The sequence below is a fragment of the Lolium rigidum genome, chromosome 1 (assembly GCF_022539505.1).
Source record: "Lolium rigidum isolate FL_2022 chromosome 1, APGP_CSIRO_Lrig_0.1, whole genome shotgun sequence".
In the NCBI taxonomy this organism is placed as follows: domain Eukaryota; kingdom Viridiplantae; phylum Streptophyta; class Magnoliopsida; order Poales; family Poaceae; genus Lolium; species Lolium rigidum.
The window spans coordinates 2,897,995-2,909,189 of NC_061508.1; positions in this window are offsets into that span (position 1 = coordinate 2,897,995).

Here is an 11,195-nt window from a genome sequence, read left to right on the forward strand (position 1 = left end):
TTTAATGATGATGCTCTCCTAAGGATGAGAGTTGAAGCAAAGAGAGCATCGAAAAGCAAGTATAAAACAAATTTAAGCCTAACCTTCTTCCTATGAAAAGGAATCTTGTACACAAATAAATTCATGAAGAACAAAGTGACAAGCATAAGAAGATAAGACACGAGTAACTACAAGATTCTCAACATAAAGAGGGGAAACTTAATATTATTAAGATGCATACAACCGTGTTTCCCTCTCTCATAATAACTTTCAGCAGCATCATTGACGAAATCCACAATATAACCATCAGTTAAAACATTCTTATCATGGTTCATTTGCATAAAGGAACCATTTTTGATATAAGAAAAACTCTTCTCATTAATAGTAATTGGAGCAGGATCATTATCAAGAATTTGAACATGGTAAACAAGTTGCATACTAAGGGAATGGTTTTTGGCAAGCCCATCATAACTATGACAAGTTTCATAAGGATAATTGTAACATGTGTCATATCCATCTCTATAGCGATTATCTAAACCCGAATATGTAATATCATCATTTTCACTAAAAGTAGAGGTCTCAAATATAGGATCTTCAAGCACAACATCCCCAAGCTTAGAGCTTTCAATATCATCGTTTGAGGGGACATGAATAATGCTATCATCATTACTACCATAGTCAGTACCAAAGAGATTTCCAATATCAAAGGTAGTGTGCTCTTCCAAATCATGATCACTAATATGGGTAAAGGGCATAGGAAGATCACTGTACTCAGATTCATTATCATAATAATCATTAGGAGCGACATACTTACGGTTACCTATTGTTACCTCATACACGCGGGGATATGCTGTTACCTCTTTCTTTTTATTCCCCTTCTTCTTCTTCTTCTTCTTCTTCGTCCCCTTCTTCTTCTTCTTCTTCTTCTTCTTCTCCTCGTTCCCTTCTTTAGGAGGGAGAGGCTTCTCCACATAACCTGCTTTATTTCCAGAAACAATAGAAGAAACCTTGGAGGATTCCTTCTTTTCATTAATAAGTTTGAAACACATAGCGGTCCTATCATATTTTGGCAAAGTGTCTTCTTCTAAAATATTTTGTATGTAAGTATTTGTATGGCAATTATTAATGCAATAAGAAAGACACCCATGCAGGACATCATCAATATCAAGATCGTTAATATCTAACAAAGAAATTTTTCTTGATAACTCTTCACACTTCAAAAATAAATTAAGTTCATCATGCTGATTAGGAATAATTTCATCATCACAATACAAATTTGCAGCACTCATGGGGTTCGAATTATCATTGGAGGAGCATTGAAAATTAAAATGACCAACTCTATGGCAAAGTTCACAAATAAAAGGATAGAGGGCACACACTTTTTCACCAAGATCATCTAGAGCCCTAGACCACTTTCTAGTTTTTTCATTCCTATGATGGATACAATATTCATCTTCGATTTGATTAATTTCACAAATTCTATGTATTCCACAAAATTTAACATGCTTATAGGAAATAGCATTTTCAGAAGTTCCAACATGTTCATTGCAATCTTTAATAACAGTTTCATCCTTCATGCAAGCGTCTTTAAAAGGTTCATGATACTTATCAAAATTCTTCCAAGGCAATTCAATGTGAGAAGCAAAAGCTTTATAAAAATTTGCAACAACTTGAGAGTCAAGACCATAAGTAGCACTCATATTTCGAAATTCATCAGTATCCATAAAAGTTTCAATGCATTCATAATCATAATTTATACCTGACTCTCTACCTTTGTCATTCTCCCATTCTTCAGTATTCTCCTGAATCCGATCAAGAAGGTCCCATTTAAACTCTTCTTTGTTGCGTGTGAATGATCCAGAACAAGCAGTATCCAGCAAGGTTTTATCCTGAAAAGAAAGTCTTGCATAGAAATTATCAATGATAACATTACCAGGAAGCTCATGATTGGGGCATTTGAGCATTAAGGACTTCAATCTCTCCCATGCTTGGGCAATACTCTCTCCATCATGAGGCCAGAAATTATATATACGGTTTCGGTCTTTGTGAATTTCACTTGGAGGATAGAATTTAGAATAAAATAGAGGCACAATATCCTTCCAATCAAGAGATCGCCCATCCCTCAGCAGTTTATACCAATGCGCCGCTTACCAGGTAGCGACATAACAAATAATTTCTTCCTAACTTCATCCATTGAAATACCTGCACACTTGAATAACCCGCATAATTCATGCAAAAACAGTAAATGCTCTTCAGGATGAACAGTTCCATCCCCTTCATAGCGGTTATCCATAACACGTTTAATAATTTTCATAGGTATCTTGAAAGGAATATTTTCAGTAGGTGGATTTAAAATATCACAAGCATCATTAGAGTTATCGCATATGGGATATAAAGTACTATCAGAGAAAATTTTCTCCCCTAAAGATGGGAAGCTAAAAAGATCACAAAAACTAGCTTCCCCAAGCTTAGACTTCTCCATAGCATTAGCAGTAATTGCATTCATACTAATAACATTGCTACTAGCATGCAAATAAGGTTCCATAGGTTTTTTAATTTTCGCATCAAACAATTCTAAATCAGGAAAAAGATTAAAAAGCTCACTAATTTTTTTGTTGTTTTCCATTATGCCTAACTAGTGAAAATAAAAACAAGAGACAAAAAGATAAAATTGCAGAATCTAAAGGAGATAGCTTCGAGCACTCACACACCGGCAACAATGCTAAGAAATAACTTAGTAGTCGGAGGATGTGAATACCTTTTACCTTACCTCCCCGGCAACGGCGCCAGAAAATAGCTTGATGTCTACTCACGCTTCTTTTCCTGTAGACGGTGTTGGGCCTCCAAGAGCAGAGGTTTGTAGAACAGCGAGCAAGTTTCCCTTAAGTGAATCACCCAAGGTTTATCGAACTCGGGGAGGAAGAGGTCAAAGATATCCCTCTCAAGCAACCCCGCAATCACGATACAAGAAGTCTCTTATGTCCCCAACACACCTAATACACTTGTCGGATGTATAGGTGCACTAGTTCGGCGAAGAGATAGTGAAATACAAGTAGTATGGATGTATATGAGTGGTAATAGTAATCTGAATAAAATATGGCAGCGAGTAAACATGCAACAGAACAGTAAATAAACGGAGATTCGATATTTGGAAACAAGGCCTAGGGATCATACTTTCACTAGTGGATACTCTCAACATTGATCACATAAGTAAATAAGTTCTCTTCCTCTGTACTACTTTCAAAGACTCTATTGTTGGATAACAAACACCATTCATTGTGTAGGGCTACGAGAGCACCTCAATGCCAGAGTTAACAAGCTCCACAACGTCATAAAGGAATCACATAGAGAGTAATTCCGGAGTTCATATAAAGTAACTCTAGAGTGCATAGTAATAGTTAACTTCACAATCTACAAGAGATCACGATCATAACCTACGCTAAGTACTACATGATGCACACACTGTCCACATTACATCATGAAGGAGGAATAGACTACTTTAATAACATCACTAGAGTAGCACATAGATTAATAGTGATACAAAGCTCATCATCTGGATCTCAATCATGCAAAGCAATTCATGAGATCATTGTATTGGAGTACAGAGAGAGAGATTAACCACATAGCTACCGCTACAGCCCTCAGCCTCGGGGGATAACTACTCCCTCCTCATCATGGGAGACAGCGATGGCGATGAAGATGGTGGCGGTGTCGATGAAGATGGATCCGGGGGCAATTCCCCGTCCAGGCAGGGTGCCGGAACAGAGACTTCTGTCCCCCGAATTGGAGTTTCGCGATGGCGGCGGCGCCCGTGGAGCTTTTCTGGAGTTTCGTCAATCGGTATCGTGTTTTTAGGTCACGAGGGGCTAAATAGGTGAAGAGGCGGTGCGAGGGGGTGCCAGAGGTGGGCTCCCCACCCCTGGGCGCGCCCCCCTCCTTGGCCACGCCGCCAGGTGGTGTGGGGCCCCCCTGGCACCTCTCCAGTTCCCCTTCGGTGTCCTGGTCCGTCTCGGTGAATTACGATGCTTGGTCTTCGTTTCGTCGAATTCCGAGAATATTGCCCGAACTGCCTTTCTGGAACCAAAAACAACAGAAAACAGGAACTGGCACTTCGGCATCTCGTTAATAGGTTAGTTCCGGAAAATGCATCAAAACATCATAAAGTGTGAACAAAACATGTAGGTATTGTCATAAAACAAGCATGGAACATCAGAAATTATGGATACGTTTGAGACGTATCAGCAGCTCACCAAGTTGTTACCCTCGTTGAAGATGTCCGATGTTGCTCTTATTTATAAAGAAAGTTTTTTTGTTACTCTGCATCAAGACACAATTAGTCATACACATACGAGTTCCAGCATGATAAACAATATGTATGTACCCCCTCCATCCCGATGGTATTCATGCATTAAATACCAAAAATAGTGAGCGATGGGCTACATAGTTACACTATATATGTGGCTGAAATCTCTCAAGAATGTGTGTTCATGCATATATACACACATGCAGGCCTATAGCAATACGAAGGGTACACGTACTTGAACCAGTGCAACAGTTACTAGGCTAGCTTATGACAAACCAGATAGATATAATAGGTGTACCATTTGAAGTGTAGGAAAAGCAGACCAACATTTTCAGTTACTTCCAAATTAATACATGAACTACTACATAATAGAAGTCACTTATTTTTGTAAAAAGAATGAACCATAGTAGTTATAACGGCAAGAACTATAGAGCAGGTAATGCAAATCAACATGCTCAATTACTTAAATTGGCCATGAACTAAATAATAGAAGCATTTTACTGGCATAGCTAGTAATGAACCATATAGGAATTATAGTCTGAACTTTGTTATGCAGGGAATGTTAATCAACGAGTTCAGGGACTTAAAATTCATTACAGGCAACACATAGAGGGTAGTGAATGAACTGATAGTAGGCAGTTAATTTAGTTGCTCACAACGAACCAGGTACAAATAATAATGGTATTACTTGTACGGAGAATACAGAGTAACTTGTTCAGTGACTTCGAAATTGGCATGAACTACGTAATAGGAGGTTGTTACTTTTGTAACAAACAATGATCTAAATAGAAGTTACAATGGAAAAAACTATAGATGAGGAAATGTGAACCAACATGTGCAAAGTGCAATTACTTTAAATTGGCAATAAATTAAATAAAAGCAGGATGTTACTGTAATAGATATGAATGAACCACATAGGAATTATAACAGCATCGCACATGAACTTGTAGTGAAGGGAATGCCAATCAATATGTTTCAGGATATAAATTTCTAATGCGCAACACGTAGAGGAGAGTTAATGCTGGAGCTTAGCATGGACTAGATACAGAATATAGTGGGATCATCTGTGAACTTGTAGAAGAGAGAATGCAAATCAATATGTTCAACATTTTATATGTGAGCTCCATGCCTAGTAAGAGAAACAAGTCAATATTGCAGCTTTTGAAGAACCAGATGGCACACAAAATTATTATGTAGTAGTATGCCAAGTTTATTTGTACTACAGGCCAGATGGAAGAGTGATAGCAGGCCGAACTAAGTCCTTACTTTGTTAGCTTACGACGAAGTAGATAGAAATAACAATGGCATCCCCTGTAGTACAGGGAATGCAAACCAATATGTTCAGGGAGTACAAAATTCGTGTGAACAACATAGTGTAGCAGTCTATAATTTTTGTAACGACTCAGCAAGATAGAAGTTATGATGGATACATCTACAGAGCAGAGGATGTAAACCAATATTGTTCAATCACTTAAATTAGCAACGAACAAAAAATAGCAGGGTGTCATACCTAGGAATGAACTTAAAGAGCTTCAGACAAACAAGGGACTTATATTAGGAGAAGCACTTTGTGGGAGTCACTACAGCTCTTCCTGGTCTTGAAGTACACTACATCTGCTACTTGGGGTTGGAGAGATGGCCATTACACTTCATGGTTACTCATCTCATCTGCAAAACGTAACGGTGCATCGTTAGCACAAACAGGTTCCCCCAAGATTAAACAAAAACTTGTAGGCATCAATAGAAAAGCGACACATGAACCTGGTGGATGGCGGCTCTGTTTGGCGATGAATGACTCTCTTTGGCATCAGTCCCTTCACGGAACTTATAGGGTTTGACCTCAGGAATGCAGTGGCACACGGTACGGGCGCACAGTACGGGCGGGGCTTGCTCGTACCAATGCCCGTTAAAGCCCCTGGAACCGACTCTTCGAGCGTAGTCAACTTTGCCATGCTCCTGGCGCGATTTTCTTCAGTAATTGCAGGTCCATTTGTCATTATGACGTGATTTCTTGCATGGCATCCAAAAATAGAAGAGATTGCACATCTTCGCATTAGTTAGTCATTAGTGACAAGTTGAGAGGTAAACTTAGTCAATTCTTGACTTAGCTAAGGATTTAAACGTGAGGAAAGTGGTGTTTCACATCCATCTGTTAGATGTATATATCTGTATATTGTAGTTTCCCCATATGTTAGGGGGCTTTCTGCATATGTGCACCTGTACATGTACTATATATTGTGGCCTTTGGCCCCCTGGTAATACAACAAGAATATTACCCTAACATGGTATCAGAGCAAATATTGATCCTCCTTTAGTTCCCCCGGCCGACGTTGCTTGTTCAATCTCCTCCCGTCGCCCGATTCCTCTGCTCCCATCCCGACCGATTTCGCCCCGATTCCGCTCGGGATCTCTCCTCCAGGCGCGCCTTCGTCCGCCCGCTCGCCGATTCTGCTCGTTCCACCCGCTCGGCTGGTTCGCCCCGGCCGATTCTCCTTCAGAGCCAGGACCCGACGCCCTCCACTGCGTGCGCCCCGCTCTGCTCCCCTCCGACGAGTGCGCCCGGCCGACTCCGCGCGCCCCGTCCGCCCTCCGACGAGTGCGCCCGGCCGCCCTCCGCTGCGAGCCCGGCTGCCCACGTCCGACTCCGCTCGCCCCCACTCCGTGCGCCCCTTGATCGATCGATCCCTCGATCTCCGCGCCGCCGGCTTCGCCTACTCCTCGCATCGTCGCCAGATTGGGCCGCTGCTTCGCCCCTCGATCCGCCAGGCCTCCCGGCCCGTTCCTTCCCAGCAGTTGATTAAACTCTGAGGTAAAAAAAAAGATAGCTATGTCTTCCTCGGGCTATGTTGCGATCCCTCGCTGCCCGGTGATCTTTGATGGCGCGAATTACCCTGAGCTGCCTTCATGCGCGTCCACATGTGCGGTCTTCGTCTTTGGGGTGTGCTCTCTAGCGAGGTCTCCTGTCCGCCGCGCCCCTTTGCTCCTACGGTGCCTGTTGCACCGCCACCTGTTGCCCTTGCCCCTGATGCTACTCAGGCGGATAAGGATGCAGCCAAGAGTGCTGATGACACCGCTCCGGCTGATTATGACAGAAGGTCCAGGACCACTCTACCGCAGCTTGCGACTTACCGGCCGGATCTGACCGAGTACACTCAGTGGATAGATGAGGATGCTCGTGCCGCTGCTGTTCTTACCTCCAGTGTTCTGCCTCAGTATGCGGCTGAGTTTATGGGTCTTCCCACTGCTGCTGCTCAGTGGGCTTTTCTTCGTCAGCGCTATCAGCCGTCTGGGGATGCTCTATACCTACATGTGGTCCGCCAGGAGCATGCCCTTCAGCAGGGTGATTCTACTATTGATGAGTTCTACACTCGCAGTGCCGCTATTTGGCGTCGGCTTGATTCTCTCCGTACGCCTGTGTGTGCCACCTGTCCCTGCTGTTTGACTGTGCGCGCGGATCTGGAGTTTCAGCGCGTTTTTGAGTTCTTGTCGCGGCTCCGTAAGGAGTTTGAGCCGCGCCGGGCCCATCTGCTAGCCCGTGGTCGTGTTCCGCTCTCTGAGGTACTTGCTGAGCTTCGTGCTGAAGAGACTCGTCTTCGTGGTGCTGGTCTTCTTTAGGTTCCCTCTGTTCTTGCTGCTCGTGGCCCTCCTGTGCCGTCTGCTCGTGGACCTCCTATGCCGCCGGCTTCGTTGCGGCCTCCGGCACAGCCGATACTTTCTACTCCTCCATTCCAGGGTCAGCGTTAGCCCCAGCAGCCTCGTGGTTCGACGTCACCTCCTTGCACCTACTGTGGCAGGCCTGGACACACTATCTCTACTTGCTGGCAGAGGGATCCCAGCTTACGCCCGCCGCATCTTACTCGTCGTCGGCCGGTTCTTCAGGATCTTCTGCCGTTGCGCTATCCGATCAGGACATTATCCGTGGTCTTCGTGGTCCGCTCGCCGGTACGAGCTCTTCCTCGACGGGTACTGCTGGTTCTGTGCCTGGCTCTTCTGGCACCGCGCGACCACCACCTTCCACACAGTCAGGTATGTCATCCCCGTGGTATCTGGATTCTGGAGCTTCTTTTCAAATGATCTTTGCGTCTTCTATTCTTTCTGCTCTTCGCTCTCTTGTTTCGCCTGTTCGTGTTGTCACGGCTGATGGTACCTCTCTCCCTGTTTCCAGTCGAGGCACCCTTTCTACTAACTTTTTCTCTGTTCCTGATGTTTCTCATGTTCCTAGTCTTAAGATGAACCTGTTTTCCGCTAGTCAGCTTACTGATTCTGGTTGTCGCGTCAGTCTTGACGCTGATTCTTGTGCTTTTCAAGACCGCCGTACACAGGCCCTGGTTGGAGCTGGCCCTCGCAGCCTTGAGTTCCCGGGGCTCTGGGAGTTAGACTAGCTTCGCGTTCCTTCTACTGCCACTTCATCTGCCAGTTCTCCTGCGGTTGCTGCTTCTGTCACTGGATCTTTTCAGCAGTGGCATCATCGGCTGGGTCACCTCTGTGGCTCCCGTTTATCGTCATTAGTTCGTCGTGCTCTTCTGGGGTCTGTCTCAGGAGATGTGTCTTTGCATTCGTGTCAGGGTTGTAGGCTAGGCAAACAGATTCAGCTTCCCTATCCTACTAGTGCGTCTGTATCTCAGCGACCTTTTGATTTAGTTCATTCGGATGTTTGGGGTCCGGCTCCCTTTCCTTCGAAAGGGGTTCATCGATACTATATTTTGTTTATTGATGATTTTTCGCAATACACCGGGTTGTTTCTTATGCACTCTCGCAGTGAGGTGCTTTCTATTTATCAGCGTTTTGCAGCCATGGTTCGTACTCAGTATTCCACGCCTATCCATGTGTTTCGTGCTGACTCTGCAGGAGAGTATATCTCCCAGCACCTGCATGGTGTTCTTGCTGAGCAGGGCACCCTTGCCCAGTTCTCGTGTCCCGGCGCCCATGCTCAAAATGGTGTCGCCGAGCGTAAGCATTGTCATATTCTTGAGACTACACGTGCTATGATGATTGCTTCCTCTCTTCCGCCGCATTTCTGGGCTGAGGCTGTCTCTACGTCGACTTACCTCATTAACATTCAGCCTTCTGCTTCCCTTCAAGGTGGCATTCCTCTTGAGCGTCTTTCTGGTTGCTCTCCAGATTACTCGACACTTCGTTTATTTGGTTGCGTTTGCTATGTTCTTCTCCCTATCCGCGATCGCACCAAGCTGACCGCTCAGTCGGTTGAGTGTGTTTTTCTCGGATACAGTGATGAGCATAAGGGCTATCGCTGTTGGGACCCCGTTGGTCGTCGGATGCACATCTCTCGTGATGTCACGTTTGATGAGACGCGTCCCTTCTATCCTCGTCCCACCTCGGGTACTTACCCGGTGGATGATATCTCTTTTCTTCTTTTTCCGGATGCACCCCCTGCTATCCCGTCTCCTCCCCCTCCTAGTCCTGATGCGCCCCCTTCGGCGCCATCCTCTCCTCTGTCTAGTCAACCTAGTACTCCTCGTTCTCCGGCTTCGGATCCTTCTGATGTTGTCCCTTCTTCCGCTTCTTCTGATGAGTTGTCCTCTGCTGATGACCTTCCCCCTTCACGGCCTGTCCGTCAGCGTCGAGCTCCAGCTTGTTACTCTCCTAGTCAGTATGGTCTCTCTGTTGTTTCCGAGCCGACTTCTTATCGGGATGCCGAGCGTCATCCTGAATGGAAGCTTGCCATGGCTGAGGAGATCGCTGCGCTTGAGCGCACTGACACTTGGGATCTTGTTTCTCCACCTTCAGGTGTTCGTCCTATCACGTGTAAGTGGGTCTATAAAATTAAGACTCGCTCTGATGGATGTCTTGTGGCTCGTGGTTTTCAGCAGGAGCAGGGCCGTGACTATGATGAGACTTTTGCCCCTATGGCTCATATGACTACTGTGCGTACCCTTCTTGTTGTTGCTTCTGTTCGCCGCTGGTCTGTCTCCCAGCTTGATGTTCAGAATGCTTTTCTTAATGGCGAGTTGAGTGAGGAGGTTTACATGCAGCCTCCTCCTGGGTATTTTGTCCCCGATGGGATGGTTTGTCGTCTTCGACGTTCTCTCTATGGTCTCAAACAGGCCCCTCGTGCCTGGTTTGAGCGCTTCGCCTCTGTGGTGACTGCTGCTGGTTTCTCTCCTAGTCTTCATGATCCAGCACTTTTCGTTCACACTTCTCCTCGTGGAGGTACTCTTCTTCTCTATGTTGATGATATGATCATTACTGGTGATGATCCTGAGTATATTGCCTTCGTCAAGGCTCGTCTTCGTGATCAGCTTCTTATGACTGATCTTGGTCCTCTTCGCTATTTTCTTGGCATTGAGGTTTCCTCCACTTCTGATGGCTTTTCTATCTCTCAGGAAAAGTACATTCGGGATCTTCTTGCTCGTGCTGCTCTTGGGGATGAGCGCACAGTCGATACTCCTATGGAGCTTAATGTTAAGCTTCGTCCTACCGATGGTGATCCTCTTCCCGATCCCACTCGTTATCGCCATCGTGTTGGGAGTCTTGTTTATCTTGCTCGTCACTCGTCCCGATATTTCTTATCCCGTTGATATTCTGAGTCAGTTTGTCTCATCTCCTACCACTGTTCACTATAGTCATCTCCTCCGTGTTCTTCGTTATCTTCGTGGCACGATCACTCGTCGCCTTTTCTTTCCCCGTTCCAGCTCTCTCCAGCTCCAGTGCTATTTGGATGCTACGTGGGCGAGTGATCCTACGGATCGTCGTTTGCTTTCTGCTTACTGTATGTTTCTTGGTGGTTCGCTTGTTGCTTGGAAGACGAAGAAACAGGTCGCAGTTTCCCGTTCGAGTGTTAAGGCTGAGTTGCGAGCTATGGCTTTGTTGATTGCTGAGGTGACTTGGTTACGGTGGTTGCTTGCAGATTTTGGGGTCTCTGTTATGACACCCACTCCACTTTTGTCTGACA